Consider the following 24,233-nt stretch of genomic DNA (forward strand, 5'->3'; position numbering starts at 1 on the left):
CACATCCCCAGCCCTATTTTGTATTTTATTTGGAGACAGGGTTTCACTGAGTTGCTTAATGCCTTGCTTTTGCTGAGGCTTCCATGAAATTGGCAATCCTCCTGCCTCAGCCTCCAGAGCTTCTGGGATTACAGGCTTGTACCACTGCGCCTAGCAGTATTTCATAATTTTTGATGCTACCTTATTTATTTATTTATTTTTTAAATTTTATTTTGTGTGTTTGTGTGTGGTGGTGGAAATTGAACCCAGGGCCTCATGTTGCTAGTGAATGTTTTTCTACTGAGTCATACTGTAGTCCCGATTTTTGACCATTGCTTCTAAATAGGAATGAAGTTGACTTTTTGTATTTTGATCTTGTATTCCACAACTTGGATAAATTCACTCATTTTATTAGTTTAAAAAATATATTTCAATGGATTTCCTTTTCATTTTTAGTATAATGGGGCTTATACATGTGAAGTATGAATTGTATCCAATAGAGGCATGTTCCTGCCTTCCTCCATTGGAAATGGAAAGAAAATCACTCGGTGATCTAAGTGAGTTCTTAATACCAGTTTTTCTTTTTTAGTTTATCTCCTTTGTGACTATGAAAATTTGCCTTTGGAAAATAGTGGTTTCATTCTGTTCAGAGCCATATAATGGTTCCCATGTACCAATTACATGTAGTCCTAACTTATGTCTCCACATTAGGATCTTTCCCTTCCTGCTAATAATTAATTTATAAACATCAATCTGATTTTTTTTTTAAAGAGAGAGAGAGAGACAGAGAAAGAGAGAGAGAGAGAATTTTTTAATATTTAGTTTTTTAGTTTTTGGCGGACACAACATCTTTGTTTGTATGTGGTGCTGAGGATCGAACCCGGGCTGCACGCATGCCAGGCGAGCGCGCTACCGCTTGAGCCACATCCCCAGCCCAACACCAGTCTGATTTATTCCAGCCCAGCTCCCACTTAAAAAATGATGGGGAGGGGGCATCAGAGTTGTTTTGGGAAATTTGATTTGAATTTCTGCTTTGTTCCTTAATGTCTATGTGTAATCTTGGGCAAGTTTCTTAACTTTTGGATTTGTTTGCTCATCTGTAGGAAAACAGTAACACAAGAGGGTCTTTTTTTTTTTGAAAGTAGGACAAATATCTTATTTATTTATTTATTTTTATTGTTGGTTATTCAAAACATTACATAGTTTTTGATATATCATATTTCACCCTTTGATTCAAGTGGGTTATGAGCTCCCATTTTTACCCCATATACAGATTGCAGAATCACATCAGTTACACATCCATTGATTTACATATTGCCATACTAGTGTCTGTTGTGTTCTGCTGCCTTTCCTATCCTCTACTATCCCCCCCTCCCCTCTTCTCTCTCTGCCCCCTCTACTGTCATTCATTTGTCCCCCTTGTATTATTTTTCCCTTTCCCCTCACTTCCTCTTGTATGTACTTTTGTATAACCCTGAGGGTCTCCTTCCATTTTCATGCAGTTTCCCTTCTCTCTCTATAAAAAAGAGAGAACACAGTAATCTTAGTCATGTGCCTACAATACAATGTGAGTAGTCAGTAAATATTTAACCTGGAACTAAGGTAAGCACTGAGTGACTGAACGGATGCTTGATTCCATATCCTGTTTCTTTTTCTTTTTTCAATACTAAGGATTGAACGCAGGGGCACTCCACCACTGAGCCACATCCCAGCCCTATTTTTTGTTTCATTTAGAGACAGGGTTTCATTGAGTTGCTTAGTGCCTCGCCGCTGCTATGGCTGGCTTTGAACTTGCAATCCTCCTGCTTCATTCTTCCCGAGCTGCTGGGATTACAGGTGCACACCACCAAGCCTGGCTCCCTCCACTTTTTTTATTTAGAGACAAGGTTTCACAAAATTGTTTAGGGCCTCACTAAATTGCTCAGGCTGGCTGTGAATTTGAGATCCTCTTGCCTCAGCCTCCCAAGCTGCTGGGATTACAGGCGTGGACCATGTGCCTGGCTTCATATCCTGTTTCTTTACTGTTATTTTTGCTGTTATTCTCATCTCAGGATACTTTTGCCTCCTTTCAGGCCGTTTGAATCTGACGCATATTCCAATGTTAATAAAGTGCATTCCAGTTACTGATTTCTCTCTATTCTTTTTATTAAATACTTTTGTTTTTGGCATGGACACCAATACCTTTATTTTGTTTGTTTATTTTTTATGTGGCGCTGAAGATTGAACCCAGGGCCTCCCACATGCTAGGTGAGCTCTCTACCGCTCAGCCCCAGCCCTGGAAATATATCTTTTGAACTTTTTTTTTTTTTTTTTTTTTTAAATAACAGTCATTGAATTCAGGGATGCTTAACCACTGAGCAACAAGTTGCTAAAGCTGGTCTTGAATTTGCAATCCTCCTGCCTTAAGCCTCCCAAGTTGCTGGGATTATAGAAGTGTACTACCACGTTTGTCAAACTTTTTATTTTTTAAATCTGGTGCTAGGCATTGAACCCAGGGGTTCTCTACTACTGAGGTATATCCTCAGCATCTATCCCTTGCCTTTTTTGGTGGGGGGGATAGAGCATAGGGGTGCTTAACCACTGAGCCGCATCCCCAGTCCTTTTTTATATTTTATTTTGAGACAGGCTGTTACTAAGTTACTTGGGGCCTCGTCAGATTGCTGAATCTGGTTTGGAATTTGCCATCCTCCTGCCTCAGCCTCCCAGGGTGCTGGGATTACAGGTGCATCATAAGCTTTTTGATAAACAGCTTAAGATCTTTCAGGTTCCTGTAAGAAGTTCTGTGGTAAGACTAAGCTGATTAGAGCAAGATGTGTCTGACTAATTAGCATATTATAATAAGGGGTTTCAAAACCGGAGATGGTTCAGTCTGCCTTTATTTATTGTGTTAAAAATCTACAGTATAGGGCTGAAGATGTAGTTTAGTGGTAGAATGCTTGCTAGAATGTGGGAGGCTCTGGGTTCGGTCACCAGTACTGCCAAACAAACAAAAACAATCTATGATATAAGCCAGATGTGACATACACTTGTTCTCAGCTACTCAGTTGAGATGGGAGAATTTTTTGAGCCAAGGAGTTTTGAGACCAATCAGCAAGATCTCCTTTTCAAAACATAAGCCTGTAATCCCAGATACTCTGAAGGCTGAGGCAGGAAGATTATAAATTGGAGGCCAGCCTCAGCAATTTAGGACCTGTCTCAAATTTAAAAATAAAATAAGGACTGGGGATGTAGTTCAGTGGTAAAGCACCCTGGGTTTATCCCTCAGTATGAAAACAAACAAAAACCCCACAATAAGCATTCAAAGCTTTTGGATCAGACTTTTCCTTAGTTGGTTAGCTTATAAATTATGTTATAAATCTTCAAATATAAGATATTTGTTGGGACACCTATTTAATATACAGTTTATAACTCTTGGGTCACCATTCACATTGCGTTCTGGAGTTGTGCTCTGTGAGGTTCTGTTCTTATAGAAAGTGAATGTAAAAGGTAACCCTGAGAGTTATGTAAGTAGGAGGTATTTGGCTTAATGCCTTTGGTTCTAATAAGTCATTGAAGTCATATGAACATTGCTTGAGAGCTAGAATTTAAGATGCACTGAGGGACACTAGAAAGTAATTTGCAGGCAGCCAGGAAATCTGAGTTCTGGAACCAATCATTAACTGAAACCTAGACTTTGTCATAGTGCCACGGAGTACTTTGGTAGATTCTTTTTCATTGCTCCTTGAATTTAGATGATAGAGTTGAAATCAGGAATAAAGTGCAGCTTTGAGTGTACTAAAAGGTGGCAGTCATGTGGTCTAGATGTCAAAGGTCAAATGATTAGAAGTTCACTCAGAGCCAAGTGGTTGGAAAGAGATTAGGCCTATTTTGGTGTCAAATGTAACCGGAAATCCACTTACCTGCCCCTTCCCTATTGACTGGAGATTGACTAGTTATCATTCTTAGATTATACTGTAGGTACATGGAAGGGACTTGAAATTGATGATTCACGTAGCTTAGCAAGGAAAGAGAAGCAGGGCTCTCTTCTTTTGTTAGATCTGGGCCTTGTAAAGTCTAAAGATAAGTTTTTTTCTCCTGCCCTATTGCTCAGACAGCGGCTTGATGTGGTAGACAGTTATGACTTATATGTTCTAGCCTAAGATGATAGCTTATCACTCAATTCTAAATGATTTTTTTAGAATCAGAGTTTTTTCCCATTTCTCTCAGTTTATAGGTATATTGCCCTAACTCATACAAACTCAAATTCCTTTATCTTTTCCATGAAGCCTTTTATGTCCTTTACTTACTTGGAAGAGATTTTTCTTGTCCCTTTTGGTACTTTTTACTTCTTACTTTCTATTTCCCTACCCCAGTACTGGGGATTGAACCCAGCCCTTTTTTATTTTTATTTTTTTATTTTTGAGAGAGAGAATTTTTTAATATTTATTTTTTAGTTATTGGCAGACACAACATCCCTGTTTGTATGTGGTGCTGAGGATCGAACCCGGGCCGCACGCATGCCAGGCGAGTGCGCTACCGCTTGAGCCACATCCCCAGCCCAGCCCTTTTTTTATTTTAAGATAGGATCTCAGGCTGGGGATATAACTCAGTTGGTAGAGTGCTTGCCTTGCATGTACAAGGGCCTGGGTTCAATCTCCAGCACCACACCAGGCTGACCTTCAACTTGCAATTCTTTTGCCTCAGCCTCCCAAGTTACTGGGACCACCGGCATGTTCCAATGTGACCACATTCTTCTTCTTCTACTACTACTACTACTACTACTACTACTACTACTACTACTACTTCTACTTTTCTCCTCCTCCTCCTCCTCTACCACCACCACCACCACCTCTACCACCCCCCCACCCCCCCCACACCCATGGTTGCTTTTACCACTGAGTTCCATCCCTAGTTCTTTTTTTTTTTTTTGATACAAGGTCTCACTAAGTGCTGAGGGTCCCTCTATCGTTGAGGCTGGCTGTGAACTTGGAATGCTCCAGCTTCAGTCTCCCAAGTCTCTGGCATTACAGGTGTGGGCCACTGCACCTGGTACTCTTTACTTTTTGAAAACATTTTCTTCATTTGATTTCTAGAGCTCACTTTCTGTTGTTTTATCCCTTATCTCCCTGTGTGCTATACTTTTACAGTATCCTCCTTTTTCTCCCACTTTTTTTTATATTTATTTTTTAGCTTTAGGTGGATACAATATCTTTATGTGGTGCTGAGGATCGAACCCAGTGCCTCATGCATGCCAGGCGAGCGCCCTACTACTCGAGCCATATCCCCAGCCCTTTCTCCCACATTTTTAAAATTGATGCTTTATAGTTGTGAATAATGGTGTGATTTGTTGTTACATATTTACACATGCACACAGTATCCTTTACAGTATCCTTTGATAGTTATCAAATTTAATCAGATCATGTGAACTCTGATAAACTCTGTTAATGAGGTCCAGTTTCCTTAAAGCTAGAGTTCTTTTTTCCTGTGGCTGTCAAGTGTTCTTTGATATCTACAACAATATCTATCTATCTCTCTTTCTTTGCTCCCCATTTAACTTGTTTGAACTAATACCCTTATTGCTTTCTCAGCTCCAGCCACATAAATCTCAAGCCTTGGTCTTGCCTTAGGACATTTGCCTAGATTGCTCTTTCTTCACCTGTTCTATGGCTCATTTCTTTGTATTTTTCTCAGGCCAACCACGATATCCTATTTAAATTTATCCCCAAACCCACTTCTTATCATCTGCTAACAGATGAAGAACATGGGTTTGAACTGCAGGGTCCACTTATGGGGCTTTTTTTTTTTTTTTGGGGGGGGGGGCAGATTCTTCAAAAATTTGACAAGAAGAACCACATAGTTTAGAAATATTTAAAAAATTAGAGGTAGATCATGAAGATATAAAAATGTAAATAGTTGTCTATTTAACATTTACTACCGTAAAAATATATAAATCAATCATAAAAACTAAAATTTAGGCTGGTGACATAGCTCCGTTGGTAGAGTGCTTGCCTCACATGCGCAAGGCCCTGGGTTCAATCCCCAGCACTACATACACAAAAATAATAATAAATAAATAAAATAAAATTTATCAGAATTTACACAAACACTTGCAAATTATGTTTGGCACCATTTGCAGTTAAAGACAAATGTAAGCAAATGTAAAGATTTAGGGCTGGGGTGTAGTTCAGTGCTGGTTCTATTCCTACCTTCTACCCTTAAATAGTGATGACTATTTTTTTTTTTTTTTAAGATGTGGTTTTGCTGTGTTGCTCAGGCTGGCCTTGAACTTGCAATTCTTTTGCCTCAGTCTCCCAATAGTTGAGATTATAGATGTATAATACTACACCTGGGTACCTTGACTAGTTTTTGAAAAATATTGTTAGGTCATTTTGGATCCTAATTCATTGCTAATTACAAAACGTTCTATTTCCTTGACATAAAGAGCAAATTCTTTGACTTTTTTTTTCTTTTTGTACTGAGGATTGAACCCAGGGGCATCTAACCGTGGAACCACATCCCCAGCCTCTTTTATTTTTTATTTTTGAGACAGGGTTTCACTAAGTTGCTAAGGGCCTCTCCAAGTTGTTGAGGCTGGCTTTGAACTTGTTACCTCCTGCCTCAGCCTCCCTAGCTGCTGGGGATTACAGGTATGTACCACTGCGCCTGGCTTTCTTTAACTTATTAATGGAATTCACAAATGAAATGAGTTTTTTTGTTTGTTTTCATTTGCGTTTTCCTTTTCCCAATTTACCATGAAAAATTTCATTTAAACTCACAAATTCATCTAGGCATGGGAATAGTGGTGGGGGGCACCTCAAAGTTCTGCTATAAAGCTAGGCACAGCAACTTGGAAGGCTAAGGCAGGAGGATTGCAAGTTCAAGGCCAGCCTCAGCAATTTAACAAGACCCTGTCTGAAAATAAAATTTAAAAAAGGACTAGGGATGTACATCAGTGGTAAAGCATCCCTGGATTTAATTCCAGAAGTAAAAAATCAATCAATCTGTAGAAAATCAGGTATGATAGGGAAGACTTTTGAACAAACATCTAGTGTTGAGCAAATAGTAGATATCATATTTATGCCATCTGAGGAAATATGATAAAATTTAGTTAATAAATAAATCTGTTAACATAATCTGTCATGTGCCAATTTAAATAATGAAAGCACTACTTATGGAGGGTGTTTAGTTTAATGTCCTATAAGACCTGTATATTTTTGTACAAGACCACCATGTGGTAGATACTTAATAATAGTTGGTGAGTAATATAACTGAGTTATATGCTTTTTTTCCCCCTTTTGGTACTGGGGATTGAACCCAGAGCCTGCAAGTCAGGTGTCCTACCCCCCAACCCTAAAATTGGTAATGTATTTTTTTAATAACTGACATGTTTTCTTTCCTTTTTCCTAAAAGATTTGCAGTGATTTCATAATAAAATAAACATTAAAAAGATGGTTTTGGAACTGGGAATTGAACCCAGAGGTACTTTACCACTGAACTACATCCCTAGGCCACCCCCTGCTTTTAAAAATATATTTTTAGTTGTATATGGATACAATATCTTTATTTTTATGTGGTGCTGGGGATTGAACCCAAGGCCTTGTGCGTGTGAGGCAGGTCCTCTACCAATTGAGCTATATTTCCAGTGGCCCCCCACCCACACCATTTCTAAGACAGGGTCTTGCTAAGTTTATCAGTCTGGCCTTGAATGTGTGCAGTTCTTTTGCCTCAGCCTCTTGAGAGAGGAGCTGGGATTACAGGCATGTACTACTGTGCCCATCCAGAGTAAAAAAAATTTTATGGTGGTCTTTATGTAGGATAAATAATGAAGGTTATAAAGCTGGGCATTAGTGGTCATACTCCAAAAGCTAGAGGAAATGAAATTTTCAGTTGTGAGTTTTGAATCCCTCTTTTTGTTTTGTTTTGTTTAGTTCCAAGTCACTTTAACTCATCATAGCCTATCTGGGTATGTTTTCTTTGCAGTGAAAAATTTATAATTTGGAATACAGAAAAATAATTTTACATTGCTTTTCTGTTTAGTTTCATTTATGAACCAGAGTTTGTTAAATGTGTGAAATAATTAGGCCTTATTAAGGAAATTATCAAGGAATATGAAAAGTATAATTTTCTATTAAGATTCATAGGAATAATTAGAAATAATTGAATAATTTGTAGGATCTTCCAGTTGGATATATGAACTATATATTTCTCTATATAAGTTCAATAGTTATTTCATAAAAGTAGAGTACTATTGTTAACCTTACTATTTTGTGTTTCCAACAGAGATGTTGACTGTGTGCATGAAATACTGAATGGTTTTAAGTTTTCTTAGGTTCTGTCAAAGACAGGAAATAATAAATTTGCTTGGCAGAAAGTAACAGGTTAATATAAAAATCATACAGGCATTCCAGGGTTTGGTATTTTTTGTGGGACTGGAGATAGAACCCATGGGTAGTCTACTGCTGAGCAACATTCCCAGTTTTATTTTAAATTTTTTTGAGACAAGGTCTTACTAAGTTGCCCAGGCTGTCCTCAAATTTACTGTCCTCTTGCCTCAGCTTCTTGAGTTGCTGATATTCACGTGTGCACCACCATGTTTGACACTAGGGTTTCTGAATAAAATCATTTCAATAAAACTAGTTTTAATAATCTCTCTGTGAACATTATTTTCCTACTAGCTTTTATTATAAAACAAGAAACATTTTACTGAAGAGTAGAAAAATAAATAATCCCAATATATAAAGTGAGAAATTTATAAGGAAGGCAGAGTCTCTGGATTATTCAGATTTCTTGTAAATGGTAGGACTCTTGTGATTTTTAGCTTTCACCTGTGGGATTAGTTTTATCTTGATTACTAAAGGATTTTTTCTTTTTTTGGTACCAGGAATTAAACCCAGGGGTACTTTACCACTGAGCCACATCCCCAGCCCTTTTTTATATTTTATTTAGAGACAGGGTCTGACTGACTTGCTTAGGGCTTCACTAAGTTGCTGGCTTTGAACTTGCAGTCCTCCTCTGCCTCAGCCTCCAAGCCGCTGGGATTACAGGTGTGCACTACCGTACCTGGCCCAATTACTGGAGTTTTGAGGTCTTAGTTATTTTTAGTCTTTGGATATTGATTTTTTTACTCGGTAATGGATAGACTTCAACTCGGAATTTTTACATGTATCAAAAATAAATTGTAGGGCTGGGGATGTGGCCCAAGCAGTAGTGCGCTCGCCTGCCATGCATGCAGCCTGGGTTCGATCCTCAGCACCACATACAAACAAAGCTGTTGTGTCCACCGAAAACTAAAAAATAAATATTAAAATTCTCTCTCTCTCTTTAAAAAAGAAAAAAAATTGTTAAAATAAAAAAAAAAATTGTAGTAAAGAATGAATGGTAGCCGGGCATGGTGATGGCAAACACCTATAATTCCAGCTACTCATCAGGCTAGGCAGGAAGATCCCAAGTTATTAAGGAGACCTTGTCTCAAAATATTTTAAAAGGGCTGGGGATATAACTTAGCAGTACAATATTTGTCTAACATGTGTGAGACCCTGGGCCTATCCCTAGCACTGAAAAAAAAAAGGGGCGTTGTTGAATTTAAAAAGTGAAGCCATGACCATTGCTCGAGAGCTTGTAAGAGTGAGAGAGGGATAAACTTTCTGTATATGATATCACAATCGTAACCAACTACCAGTGACATTGGAATCTCAAAATATAAAGAGAGTATCACTTTTAAAAAATTGGTTGAGATAGCCTTTCTGCAATGGCAGAGTAATATGCTTGGCAAATCTTCTCTCCAAATGCTGATAAAATTAAAAAAAAATAATTTTAATCCTCCCAGTGCCATTTACTCAGTAGCCAAACATTTGGAACAATTTACATTCCATCAAAATGCAGATGGGGGCTGTGGCTGGGGCTTAGTGGTAGAGCGCTTGCCTAGCATGTGTGAGGCACTGGGTTTGATTCTCAGCCCCGCATATAAATGAATAAAGATCCATCAATAACTAATAAATTAAAAAAATACAACTCAATAAACAAAATGCAAATTGATAAACATTGTAACATATTGATGATATGTTCATCAATAGAACTCTGCTCAGCAGTAAGGAGGTGTGAGTTCGGATTCCTGCTACCACACAGATGTATCTCAAAGTATTCCAAGTTACTTAGAATAAAGAAGCCAAACACACAAAAGGAGACACATTATTCTATCCATGTGCAGTGTCCAGGAAAAGCAAATTTATGAGGACAGAGAAACAGATTAGTGATTGTCTTCGACTGTGGATGAAAATGAAAATGGGATTTATGGTGAAAGGGACATGAGGGATTTGGGGGGGTGGTAAAAATGTTACATATTGTGGTAATGCTTGTACAACTCCATATATTTATTAAAAATCATTGAATTTTGTATTTAATGTGGGTTGATTTTTGCCATGCTTCTGCTGCTTGGGAGGCGGAGGCAGGAGGATTGCTTCAGTTCAGGGGTTCACAGCCAGCCTGGGTAACACAGTGAGTTCCTGTCTCAAAAATAAAAATAGTGTGTACATTTTGTCAGGAGCAGTATCACATGCCTATAATCCTAAGTACTTGGGTGGTTAAGGCAGGAAGATCAAAAGTTCCAGGTCAACCTGGGCAATTTAAAAAGACCCTGTCTCTAAAAATGACTAGGGAGAGCTGGGGTTGTGGATCAGTGGTAGAGCGCTTGCCTAGCAAGTGTGAGGCACTGAGTTCGATCCTCGGCACCACACAAGTATAAATAAATAAATAAAATAAAGATATTGTGTTCATCTACAACTAAAAAAAATTAAAAAAAAAAAAAAAGACTGGGGATGTAGCTCTATGGTAGAGTGGTACTGGTTTAATTTCCCCCCAAGGTGGAGAAAAAGGTGTGTCCAACTACAACTAAAAAATAAATATTAAAAACTAAAAAATAAATATTAAAAACAAAACCAGTCATGGGCGGGTATATTATGCCTGCATGAACCCATACCCCTGGTATAAGGGTATCAAAGACATAAACCTTGTTTTTAAATTTATAAAATATAAACACCTGTCTTTCCTGAGAAGAATTTGGACATCAAATTTTGTTTTTCACATAATCTTTTTAGTAGATAGTATGAACTACAGATCTTATCCTGACCAATGTTATAATGCTTTCTGTTGTCCTTCCAAATAGGTTTGTACTCCAAGAATGAATCATATTTTATTTGGGACACAGCAGAGTAGCAAAAATGGCCCCATATTTGGGAAAACCAGCTCTGGAGCAATTATTTAAAAATAGTTATTTACAAAGTGGTCTCATTTATTAAATAACTTTTAGTCCTTTCAAAAACCAGTCACGGGGGGCTGGGGTTGTGGTTCAGTGGTAGAGCACTGCGTAAGACCCAGGGTTCGATCCTCAGCATCACATAAAAATAAATAAATGAAATAGAGGTATTGTGTCCAACTACAACTAAAAAATAAATATTAAAAACAAAACCAGTCATGGGAGGGGCACGGTGTCACACTCCTATAATCTCAGCAGCTCAGGAGGTTGAGGCAGGAGGATCGCAAGTTCAAAGCTAGCCTCAGCAAAAAGCGAGGCGCTAAGCAACTCAGGCCCTGTCCCTAAGTAAAATACAAAATAGGGCTGGGGAAGGGCTCAGTGGTTCAGCACCCCTAGGTTCAATCCCTGATACCAAAACAACAATAACAACAAAAAGAACCAGGCTGGAGTTTTAGCTTAGTGGTAGAGTGCTCACCTAGCATGTGTGAGGGTTCCATCCTCAGCACCACATAAAAAAAATAAATAAATTAAATAAAGGTATTGTGTCCACCTACAACTGGGGGCAAAAAAAGAAAAAAAAAAGAAAAAACAGTCATGGACTGGGGATGTATCTCAGTACTTGCCTAACATTCTCAAGGCTTTGGGTTCGTCTCCAGCATCAAAACAAAATAAAACCTTAAAAAACCACCTTGCTGGGCCTGGTAGTACACGCCTGTACCAGCTACTATGGAGGCTGGGGCAGGAAGATTCTAGGTTTGAGGCTAGCCTGAACAACTCATTGAGACCCTGTTTCAAAATATAAAATATATAAGGGTTGGCAATGTAGCTCCGAAGTAGTCCACTTGGGTTCAGTCTCTAGGATCACTAAACAAACCAACAAAACAAATAGTTATATATATCATAAAAAATTCTTGAACAGAACATAATTTGTGTTGAATATATCACAATTAATATAGAAGTAATTCAACCTTTTGACCTTATCCTCTGTTCTCCTTTTAATTAAATGAATAGCTTTAAGACTTTTCCTAAAGCCTATGTTCTGTGGTTTGATCCTCTTAAGTTTATTTTTTAAACAAACTGGATGTTTTATGTTTATATTTCATAGTACTGGGGATGTAACCCAGGCCTTTGTGCCTCTAAGAATGTGTGCTCTAGCTAGATATGGTGACAACTTCCTGTAATCCTGTTGATTTGGGAGGCTGAGTTAGGAGGATCTTAAGTTTGAGGTCACCCTCAGCAATTTAGACTCTGTCTCAAAATAAAAAAGTAAAAGGGCTGGGGATTTTGCTCATTGGTAAAGCGCTCCTAGATTCAAATGTCAGTACTAAAACACAAACAAAAACCTGTGTGTTACCTCTGAACTGTATCCCCAGTTTCAAAGAATATTTAAAATTATTTATGCAACAATTAAGCAATGAGTATGTTAATTAAAACATTTCCTTCACCCCTCAGGAAGTAGTATTGAGAACTTTGATCAACAAATAATTGGAAATCTTTATTAATGTACTGTCTTACTCCTTATCTTAAGTATTATCAAGTTACATGGTGGGATGGTTAATTGTTAGCTATTTCAGGAAACATCTCTCCCAAAGGCAAGATGCTTGGAATAAAAATTTAAGTATAAATCTTGGCTCCAGATAGCCTGAATAGGAAGGGGTATGGAGAATAATTGATGTGAAAGAACTGTGCATAGTAAAGGAATGAAATTAGGTCAGTGGTCTGATTTGAGTAGAATAACTGCATATCCTTCATAGTTTAGAATATAGGGTTGTGTGTTGGAATCTTCCAGCAAATGAGAGTTTCTATATCCAGTTATTTTCTGTGATTTTGTTTCTTCAACTTTAAAAATGTTTAAAAAAGGGGGGGGGGAGGGCTGAGGCTGTATCTCAGTGGTAAAGTGCTAGGTTCGATCCTCAGCACCACATAAAAATAACTAACTTAATAGATAAAGATATCGTGTCCATCTACAACTAAAAAAGTATTTAAAAACAACAACAACAACTTAATGTTGAAATTTTAAGTGTAGCCTGACTAGTAACCATAAGTGCTGGGCCTGGTAGTATATGCCTGTAATGCCAGCTACTAGGGAGGCTGGGGCAGGAGGATTCCTGAGCTGATGACTATCTCAAACATCAGAATTATTTCAGTTTTGAGTTTTCAGAATCATTTCTAATTTTGTTTGCTTGTTTTGTTTGTGGTGCTAGAAATTGAATGGAGTATGCTTTACCACTGAGCTATATCTCCAGTCCTTTTAATTTTTCATTTTGAGACAGGGTCTCAACTCACTTAGTTACCTGGACCGATCTGGCAATCTGATCTTCCTGCCTCACTGTCCTGAGTAGCTGGGATTATAGACATGTACTGGGTGCTTGGTGCTTCTCTGTTTTTAAGTTGGCGAAAATTTTTTCCAAGCTTTGTAAAATTATGTGCATAAAACAAAATAATTGGTAAATTATGAAATATGTTAATAAAAAGGGAATCTATTGTCACGTAAATCAGAAAAGAGCCAATATTCTGATCCATATTTCTTTTTTTCGGTACTGGGGATTGAACACAGGAGCACTTTCTTATTATTTTCAAAAGCTCCTGGTATATGAACTGGTGATACAATTACAGAGTTAAATGACTACTGGTACCATATTGAACCTCCTGGCAGAATCCCTTTTGTCTGAGTTAACTTAATCTCTCTGCCACATCCCTTTTTGTATTTTATTTAGAGACAGGGTCTTGCTGAGGCTGGTTTTGAACTCTGAACCCTAACCCTAACCCTAACCCTCAGCTTCACAAGCTGTTGGCATTCTAGATGTGTGCCACGGGAGCCTGGCCTGCATCTTGTTTCTGAGAGCCTCAAACCTCTATTTTATTTCCAGGTTATTTGGCTTAATGATGATACTAGACACTATAAGGAGGACTAACTGATCTAGAGCAGTTTAAAAAAGTGCTAGATAGAAAGACAAAATTTGCAGGGGACTGCAGATACAACTTTGTCAGTCCTGCCCTCTGATTTTTTTTTTTAAAGAGAGTGAGAGAGAGAATTTTTTAGTTATCCGCTGACACAGCATCTTTGTATGTGGTGCTGAGGATCGAACCCGGGCCGCATGCATGCCAGGCGAGTGCGCTACCGCTTGAGCCACATCCCCAGCCCCTGCCCTCTGATTTAACAGGTGATAGGTTACCAGTTTAGATAATTCATAACTGAATTGGAACACTTCTGTAGGCTTTTTCTACTGCATTCCAAAGAAACCAATGACTGTTGAAATGTTTTCTGTAGATAACCTAAAAAGGAAAACACTCCATTTTTTGTATATTTCAAACTTTAAATGCTACTATTGTATACTGTGTCAGGCCCTGTGGATCTGAAAAGTATTAAGAGAGACTGTCTTTGGAGTTTTTTGAATCAAATTGCTTATGCTGGGCCCTCCACCTCAGAAAAGCTCTAGGTGGTCTTCCCTTTGCTTGTCCCTGTTTCATCTTCCTCCTATAGGTTTAATGCTTCTAGTCCTGCAGATCAGTTACTTTCCCCCCTCCCCTCTTTGCCCCGACATTAGGTAAGGGGTGCCTGTGTGTGTGTGTGTGTGTGTGTGTGTGTGTGTGTGTGTGTGTGTGTGTAGGTGTTTCTATGTTGCCCAGGCTGGCCATGAACTTTTGCTCTCAAAGGATGGACCTGCCTCAGCCTTTGGAGTAGCTAGGCTAGTGTCACTTTATGCCCCACTCCCCTTCTTTTTATTTGTTCTTTTTAGGTATTCATGACAGTAAAATAAACTTGCCCTTCTTAATGCTTTAGCCATAGCTCTTACCATCTCAAGATTTTATTTTTTTTATATCTTGTTCCCTTTGTCTGAAAAAATCTCCATCTCTTAAAACAAACACATTTCTCATGTTTTAAATTTAAGTTCATCAGAGAATAGCCCTTACTCTGTATAGCGTACCCCTTGCCCTTCTACCTTTATTTTTCTTTTATAGCACTTATTGTATATTATACATTTATTTGTATGATAATTAACTTTTTTCTCTAGCAGAATGTAAGCTCTCTGTAACTGCAGTGTTTGAGTGTAGTGTTCTTTTCTTTCTTTCTCTCTCTCTTTTTTTTTTTTTTTGGTACCAGAGATTGAACCCAGGGGAGCTTATCCAATAAGCCACATCCCCAGCCCTTTTTATATTTAGAGACAGGGTCTCACTGAGTTGCTTAGGGCTTCGATAAGTTGCTGAGGCTGTCCTTGATCCTCCTGCCTCAGCCTCCCCAGCTGCTGGGATTACTTATGCCACGGAGCCTGGCCAGCAGTGTTCTTTTTCCTTTTTTTGATACTGAGGATTGAACTTGGGGCCACTCAACCACTGAGCCACATCCCCAGTCCTATTTTGTATTTTATTTTTAGAGACAGGGTCTCACTGAGTTGCTCAGCACCTTGCCACCTCACTCTTGGTGAGTCTGGCTTTGAATTCATGATCCTCCAATCTCAGCCTCCTGAGCCGCTGAGATAATAGGTGTGCACTACTGCATTTGGCTAGCACTCTTTTTTTCTAAATGATATTGCATTGCTATAAATCTGAGTTTAGGGTTTTTTTTTTTTTGTAAGGCAAGATGGTAAACATACTTGATTCTGTGGGACAAATAAAACCTGTGTAGTTGGAAGCAGCCATTAATGGACAATATATAAAGGAACAGGCATGATTCTGTTCTAGAGGAACTTAGGTAAGCAGACTATAGTTTGCTGACCTCTGCTGTGAACTATCATCTCTTAATTTTATTGGACTTGAAACTCTTATTACACAATCTTACAAATCCTCTATAAGGACTTCTTTTTCCTTCAGTACTGGGAATTGAACCCAGAGGTGCTTGCTGTACCTCTGAAGCACATCCTCAGGTTTTTATTTTTATTTATATTTTTATGTTGAGGTAAAGTCTTAAAAGTTGCATAGGCTAGCTTGGAACTTGGGCCTTCCACTTTAGCCTCCCAAATTGCTGGATGTGCCACCACATCCATCAAATAATCATCAATTATTAATTACAATTAAAATACAGTATTACTAGGAGTGGGAATATAGTACCTTCGTGGTAGACAGAGAGCGTTTGGCTGTATCATGTGTGAACCCTAAGTTCAATCCCCAGTACCATCAAAAAAAAAAAAAAAAGACAAGCCCAAATAATAACAACAAAAATAATCGACTATAACAATATGGAATCCTTATCAACCACTTTACAAATGATGTTACAAAGTAACCAATTTAGAAGCTGTTTTACTATTCCTGATCATCTTGTACTGTTTGTTTCTCATTATTTTCAAAAGCTCATAGTATATGAACTGGTGATGTGATTACAGAGTTAAATGACTGTGTTGGTACCATATTGAACCTCATGGCAGACACGAATTCCTTTTGTCTGAGTTACTTAAACAAAACAAAAACTCCTTATCCATCTGTCATTCTCACGTATAACTTGGCATACTATTTAATCACTTATTTATTATTTATAGTGACATTAGGGATTTAACCCAAGGACACTGTACTGCTGAGTACATCTCCAATCTTTATTTTTAATTTTTTTAGTTGTAGACGAACACAATACCTTTATTTATTTATTTATTTTAAAGAGAGAGAATTTTTTTAATATTTATTTTTTTAGTTCTCGGCGGACACAACATCATTGTATGTGGTGCTGAGGATTGAACCCGGGCCGCACGCATGCCAGGCAAGCGCGCTACCGGTTGAGCCACATCCCCAGCCCCTCAATACCTTTATTTATTTTTATGTGGTACTCAGGAGGATTGAACCCAGTGCCTCACACATGCTAGGCAAGTGCTGAACCACTGAGCCACAACTCCAGCCCCTTTTTAATTTTTATTTTGAGACAAGGTCACAAAGTTACCAAAGCTGGCTTGAAACTTGAGATCCTCCTTCCTCAGTGTTCTGAGTACCTGGCATTATAGATGTGTGCCACTATGCCCGGCTTGTCTTTTAAAAAATTTTTAAAACCTTGTATCATGGAAAATATTAAATAGCCCCCCAGATGGACAAGATAAACACTTTGTTAGGATAATTACAAAATTGATTCTTCTTGAAGAAAATCCCAAATAACATAAACTTGTCCATAAATATTTTCATCCATATCTCTTAAAATATAAGTACTTTGCCAGGTGTGGTGGTGCATACCTGTAATCCTGGCAATTTGGAAGACTGAGAGGCAAGAGGATTACAAGTTTGAGGCCAGTCTAAGCAACTTATTGAAACCCTGTCTTGAAATAAAAAATAAAAGTGTGGGGATGTGGTTCAGTGGTTAAGTACCCATGAGTTCAATTCCTAGTACTAAAAAACATAAAAATATAAGTATTCTTCTTAAAAACAAATGTATAATTATACATGAATAAGTTAAAAATAATTTCAATATAATTAAATAGTGAGTCTTAAACATTTCCATTTATCTAACTTTTTGCTTTGTTGACTAGGCTGGTCTTGAGCTCCTGGGCTCAAGTGATCCTCCTTTATCAACCTCCTGAGTAGCTGGCATTATAGGCACGTGCCACTATGTATAGCTAAAGATTTTTTTTTTTAACAGTTGATTGTTTGAACCAGGCCCTAATGAGGTCTATAATTTGCATTTGTTTTAGTCTTTTAATGTATAGTTTCTTTTCCACTCTTTCCCCATCTTTCTTTTGTGAAGAATCTGGGTTGTTTGGGAAACTGCCCACATTCTGGACTTGGCTACCTGTGTAACCATCTTGTTAATAACTAGTTCATACATCTCCTCAATGTCCTGTAACTTGATTGTTAGATTTAGAGGCTCTGTCAAATTCAGATTTACTTATTTCATCAAGAGTGCTTTGTAGCTATGGTATGGTCATTAGAAAGCACATTAATATCTGTGTCTTTCATCTTATATTAGTAACAATTTATCATTACTTAGATTCATTTTTAAATGTTCTGTTTAGATATACATGACAGTAGAGTGTATTTTGACATACATACATAGAGTATAACTTAGGATAGATTGATTTTTTTTTTTAATTAAATATTTGCATAATGATGACAGTACAGATATGTTATTTCTCATTTATTAGGTTTAATGTTTTGTCCAATTATTTATTTACTTAGAAACACAAGTAATATAGGAAAAACTAGTGAAATGCTTGATTCAGCAGTTTTCAGAAGTATGAATTTGTTTTCTGGTACTCCCCAAAAGGTTAGGGTTTTTTTTTTTTAATTTTTTTTTTTCCTTGTAGTTGGACACAATACCTTTATTTTATTTATTTAATTTCATGTGCTGCTGAGGATCGAAAAACCCAGGGCCTCGCACATGCTCTTCTGCTGAGACACAACCCCAGCCGGATCAGTTAGGTTTTTACAAGTAGTAACATTATGAACTCACAGTTTTAAACATTTTGTTTTGGTTAAATCGGTTGCAATTATTTCTTATTGATGCTCAAATTATTTCATCTATGTTAGTGGAAGCTTCCTAAGGTTGGCCAAGTTCTTTGGATGTAACTCCAGAAGTCTTTGATAGCCTTATTGCCTTTTTAAATGTTTTTTTATTTTTCTAGGTTGTAAATGGACAGAATACTTTCATTTTTTAATTTATTTTTATGCGAAGCTGGGGATCAAACCCAGTGCTTCACACATGCTAGGCAAGCAATCTGAGGTACACCCCCAGCCCAGCCTGATTGCTTTCTGATATGACAAATTTTATACATTTCCTGTCTCATAATTGGGGTCCATTATTTTTCTAAAGAGCTTACTTTTATTGGGAAATGATATTTAGGATCCATAATCTGTGGTAGAAGTTTAAAAAAAAAAAAAAAGCCAAACCATTGCCTTTTTCCTTTGTGGATAACAAGAAATATTTATTATATTCGGCAGTTTCTTTAGGTCATAATTCCAAGGTGGCTTATCAGGATGCTAATGGCCTGGTCTGCTGTCAAGATTGTTTTACTTAACATAGGGAACTAGTTTGATACTGAGTGTTGGCAAGAAATCTCAATTCATCATTAGAAGGACCTCTTAGGGCTGAGTAGTTCGGGATAGTCTGTATTATCTTTTATTTTTTTGAGATGAGGTCTCATTATGTAGCCCAGGCTGGATTCAAACTCTTGGGCTCAAGTGAGCTAATGTCTCAGCCTCCTGAGTAACTGGGACTACAGGTACATGTCACCATACTCTGTTTCAGTAGCTTTGTGTGTGTTACTGGCATTGGAACCCAGGGGCCCTCTACCACCACCAAGCTACATTCCCAACCCATTTTGTTTTGTTTTATTTTATTTTGAAACAGGGACTTGCTAATTTGTGGAGTCTGGCTTCAAATTTGCCATCCTCCTCCTTCAGTCTCCTGAATGCTGGTATTACAGGCATGAGTCACCAAGCTCAGCTCAGTAGCATCTTTTGATTCATATTCCTAGTTGACAATAAAGAGTAGTGCTCCAGGTGTTAAGTAAGTTTTGGAGAATACCCTCATTCCCCAATCTTCATGATGTTTCAGGGAATTCGAGTAATCTCTGGCAGTTACAGAATATTCATGGTAAATCTCTACCTGCTGCTACTGTATTTACCACTACCACCAATGGAATGAACTAAAGACCTGAAACATAGTCATAAAGTTGCCCTAGATAGAAATAATATTCCTTCTTATTTGCCAAAAATTGCCAAGGCAGAAGATTTTTTTTTATTATAGATTCTAGATATCTCAAATTGGTAGATGATTAAGGGTTAGAGAATTATAACCATCCTGTTCGATTATGTATATGAACAGTCTTCTATTTGTATTCTGTTAATGTACATTTTAGTAGTAAGAAATGTGTTAATATAATCCAGGAAGAAGCCCAGCCCTCCTCCATTAACTTTTATTTTTATTATTATTATTATTATTTTTTGTAGTAGTAGTATTAAGGATTGAACACAGAGGCCTGCTATCACTGAGTTACATCCCCAGCCCTTTTTACTTTTTGATTTAGATAGTGTCTTATTAAGTTCCCAAACTGGTCTCATATTTGTAATCCTCCTTCCTCAGCCTCCCTAGTCCCTGGGATTACAGGCACAAGCCACCACGCCCAGTTTAACCTTTTATTTTAAAACATGGATTCATAGAAAGTTGCAGTAGAAAAAGGAAAAAATGTATATGATGGTCCCCTGCACCCTTTGCCCAGTTTACCCCAATGGTAACATCTTATGTAAGTGACTCCTCATCAGTTTACCCCAATGGTAATGTCTTATGTAAGTATAATATCAATTTTTAATTATCAGTTTTCATTCAGCAGAAATCAGCTAAGCAGCTATTTATATGCCAGCTCTTGAGAGTAGATTAAACTCTGACCTTGTGCAGTTCTTCTTGTTTTTGGCTTGTCAGAATAATTGTCTCCAAATATAGTTTTTATTCTTGTGTTCTTTGTTGAAACTTATTTGCAGCTCTTTTTAATGTTAAACATTGTTATTCCTCACTTTCATATTTACTTTCTTTTAAAACAATTTTTACACTGTGTTCCCATCTTTGTTTTATAATCTTTACAGCACCAGAACCATGTTGCCTGCATTGTCTTATTTTAATCACATGCCAGTTTTGCAGTGCTACCAAGTCTGGATCTGAGAGGCAGCTTGTGTGAATCATTTACATACATTTCTGTTTATATTCTCCAAATTAATTTGGAACTTTATATTTTTTATCCACTTGTATGTTCAAAACACATTTTAATAATTCATTTTATGAAGGAATTTGTCATCTGTGATTTAAAAATTGGCTCAAAGAGCAGAACTATTAAACAATAGCAGAAACCGCACAATATGTAGGACTTTAAATGGTAATTGCTAAACATTTGCATGTTCTCAAAAATCTTAGTGTGTATCTATATGCTATTCCACTAGGACTTGCACAGATAGGTTTTGCACAATATCTTTGCTGTTACTGTCAGCCATAAACAAATTACACGTATTTAACAAGTTAATGTCAGATTGGCCAGGAGCCACCGGGAGGTGTGTACTTAGTGACATCAGCTGGCAAAGAGCCCTGGTAACAGGGAGGGTTGGAAGGGTTGTGGAGAGAGAGGAAGCAGGAGGGAGAGAGGAAAAGAGACAGAGAGAGACTGACTGTATCTGGGGATTCTGGCAAGGTGAAGAGCTGGTCTGTTTGGCAGGACCTTCCCATCTGGGATCCATCTGTGTTTCCCTGGAATGGGACAGGCAGCTCCAGTCAGTGAGAAATCGCAGATGTGAGAGAGCTGACACATGTCCAGCTAATGAAAGGAGGAGGAAGGCTGGTCTCCGATTGGGCTTTGAAGATTAGGAGGAGAAAAAGAAGAGCTTTTAAATATCTAATTCAAATAAATTTTATACTAAAAACTTGGATTGTTATAACCTGGGCGTTCAGGGTAAGTACATTTTTATTTAGTTTTGGGGGAGAAAGTGCACAATTCTCTGCCTTTCCAAGCTTTTTACGTATCTTAAATTATGGTGATGTTTGAGTTCAGTCTTCACTCAGTTTCATTTTGATGGTTCATTTTGTTCATGTTTCTATCTCATTTTTCAGTTGCCACCTTTATATTTGAATGCTGTGCTTTTTGAATGGAAAGTTTAGTTAATAGTCAGATGTAATGTATGAATTCTACAGCTAAAAGACATCCCACAAATATTTCTGTAAACTCTTCCACATTGAATTCTTCTCTGATGTGTTGAGGGAATTTTGTTCTTAAGTATGCATACTTCAAATGGGCAATATTAAAGAGATGGCTCATAAAACACATTTTACTTACAATTACTTTGTCAGGTTTTATTTCAATGTGTTCAGGCAAGTTACAACTAAAAGAAATTGCAGTAAAATTAGTAACATATTTAACTAGTAGCATATTTAGCTTCTTTATGTTACATTTTTTTCCTGTGCTGTTTTCTCCTTTTTACTCCTGTGTGCAAAATAAATAATATCAAATCCAACTGGAATTGTGAGTAGGGGGTACCACATACATAACTACCATGTTCTATAATCATGGTAGTTTTTGATGTCTATTTTGGATTTTTGCTACTTTTTGCTGCTATTGTACATTGTATTCATCATGTTTTGAGACCTCCAAATTCAGACACCTATGGAAGAACATGAGTTAGTGGATTAGGTATACTTTTTCCTTCCTGTGGCACTGTGGATTAAACCCAGGGGTGCTCTTCCTCTGAGCTATGTCCTCAGCCCATTTTATTTATTTTTTTATTTTTGAGATAAGGTCTGCCTAAGTTGCTGAGGCTGGCCTTGAACTTATAATACTACTGCCTCAGCCTCATGAGTCTCTGCTATGAGGCCTGCAACACTGTGTCCCATTAGTTGCCCATACTGTATAGCCATTATTCATTAGTGCTTTTATCTCTATGTTCTGTTTGAGTTTTTATTTTTTTTATTTTTTTTTTTTTTTTTAAGATAGAGTGAGAGACGGAGGGAGAGAGAGAGAGAAATTTTTTTTTTAATATTTATTTTTTAGTTCTCGGCGGACACAACATCTTTCTTTGTATGTGGTGCTGAGGATCGAACCCGGGCCGCACGCATGCCAGGCGAGCGCGCTACCGCTTGAGCCACATCCCCAGCCCCGAGTTTTTATTTTTGTTTAGTTCCTGATTCATGTTATTGGGGAAATAATTTGACAGTACATAGAAGGTGGTATGCATTTTAGTATAAGAGTTCCTAGATTATTTTTCTGTTGCAGTAGTTTCTAAACCCTTTTGCATTTTTTCAGCTCTTGAACTGAAAACGGGTCTTGTTTGGGGCACTTATTTTCAGGGTACCTTTCCTATTGCTGCACCTACCTTCCAAATCAGCTGTATCTGTTATAAATGTTACATGCCATCTTTGCCTCTCCAAGTTTATAAAGAGTTTGGAGAACATTCCAGTTCTATAATACAAATGAACCTGTTAGACTACACCAGAACAGAACTTTGAGAAAAATCAACATTCAAGAGAGAGGTCCTAAATTGCAGTGGTTTGTGACAGCACTGTTTAAATTGTACCCCCCCCCCCTCCAAAATTCTATGAGTTCTCAAATAGAAAGTTTTTTTTTTTTTTAATTTCAAATAAAAAGTTTTAAAAATATTTTCATTGCTTAAAGTTCTTCAATCTTATATCAGTATTTTAAGAGAACAGTACAGTACTATTCAATTTCTTTCTTTAATTTTATGGTCAGATTTCTTGGTGGAAGGAACTTTTTAAATGGACTATTGTAAAAGTTTTCTTTTATGCCAAATTGACCAAATGGTTTAGTAAAAATTGGAGGCTTCCAGTTGATAGGTTCAGCATTTTTGGGACTTGTCTGAATATTTGAAAGGATATAGTGTTTACAGTAAATTTATGTGGTATTCCCTCTTTGAGCAAACACTTTACATTGTTCCCTTAGGAGACATGATTCTAAGGAAGAGTAGGGAGAAAACGACCTAATGCTGAATGAAGCAATAGTCTAGGCTGTGGTCTACTACAGAGGGCCTGAAAAGGGTGTTATAGTTCTGTATGTTCATGTTAGAAAGAATACCTTTTTGTTTTACTTTTGTTGTTGTTTGTTTATTTTGGTGATGAAAATTGAACGGGCGTATGCTTAATCATGTGCTCTACTACTGAGCTACACCCCGTGATCCACAGAAATACTTTAAATGCTAGAGTTTTAAGAGACATAAGAAATGATAAATAATATGCATTATAATAAGCGAAGAATCACTGACTTTAAATAAAGGTAGTTGGTTAAACGTCCTGGTAGGATAAAACAGTTTAGGAGAATAGTTGCTTCTTACTAAGATTGTAACCAAGACATCTTTGAGTTGAATACTGCTAGAGTAAAATCATATACTTTCTGAAGACTTTGAAAGCATCTTATGAAGCTTTACTGCTATGAAGAGAAGAAAAATCTCTTGGACTGGGGATGTAGCTCAGTTGGTAGAGTGCTTGCCTTGCATGCACGAGGCCCTGGGTTCATTCCCTAGCACCACCAAAGTGGGGGGAAAAGATCTTCTTATTTGGTTTCTGGTAGTGATGGATTTTTTTTTTTTTTCCTTCATATCAAGTGTCTGTGTTGGACTAAAAGCA

The 24,233-nt window shown here is 37.4% G+C and overlaps 1 protein-coding gene and 1 non-coding gene across 8 annotated transcripts in view; both read left to right on the forward strand.

Moving 5' to 3' along the window:
* Positions 1 to 24,233, forward strand: part of Cbfa2t2 (CBFA2/RUNX1 partner transcriptional co-repressor 2) — a 143,731-nt gene that overhangs the window by 34,641 nt on the left and 84,857 nt on the right. Inside the window, exon 1 of one of the 7 annotated variants that reach the window (XM_058575691.1) lies at positions 19,933 to 21,555. The exons of the other annotated variants lie outside the window; for them this stretch is intronic. The gene's annotated coding sequence lies outside the window, so the exon portion shown is untranslated. Of the gene's footprint in view, positions 1 to 19,932; positions 21,556 to 24,233 lie in introns of those variants that run through there. 7 annotated transcript variants of the gene reach the window in all.
* Trnaa-ugc (transfer RNA alanine (anticodon UGC)) lies at positions 24,066 to 24,138 on the forward strand. The gene has a single exon. It is a non-coding gene; the product is annotated as a tRNA-Ala (tRNA).

The sequence above is a fragment of the Marmota monax genome, unplaced genomic scaffold, assembly GCF_021218885.2.
Source record: "Marmota monax isolate L192 unplaced genomic scaffold, Marmota_monax_Labrador192_F-V1.1 WCK01_AAM20220418_F8-fsc00014, whole genome shotgun sequence".
NCBI lineage: Eukaryota > Metazoa > Chordata > Mammalia > Rodentia > Sciuridae > Marmota > Marmota monax.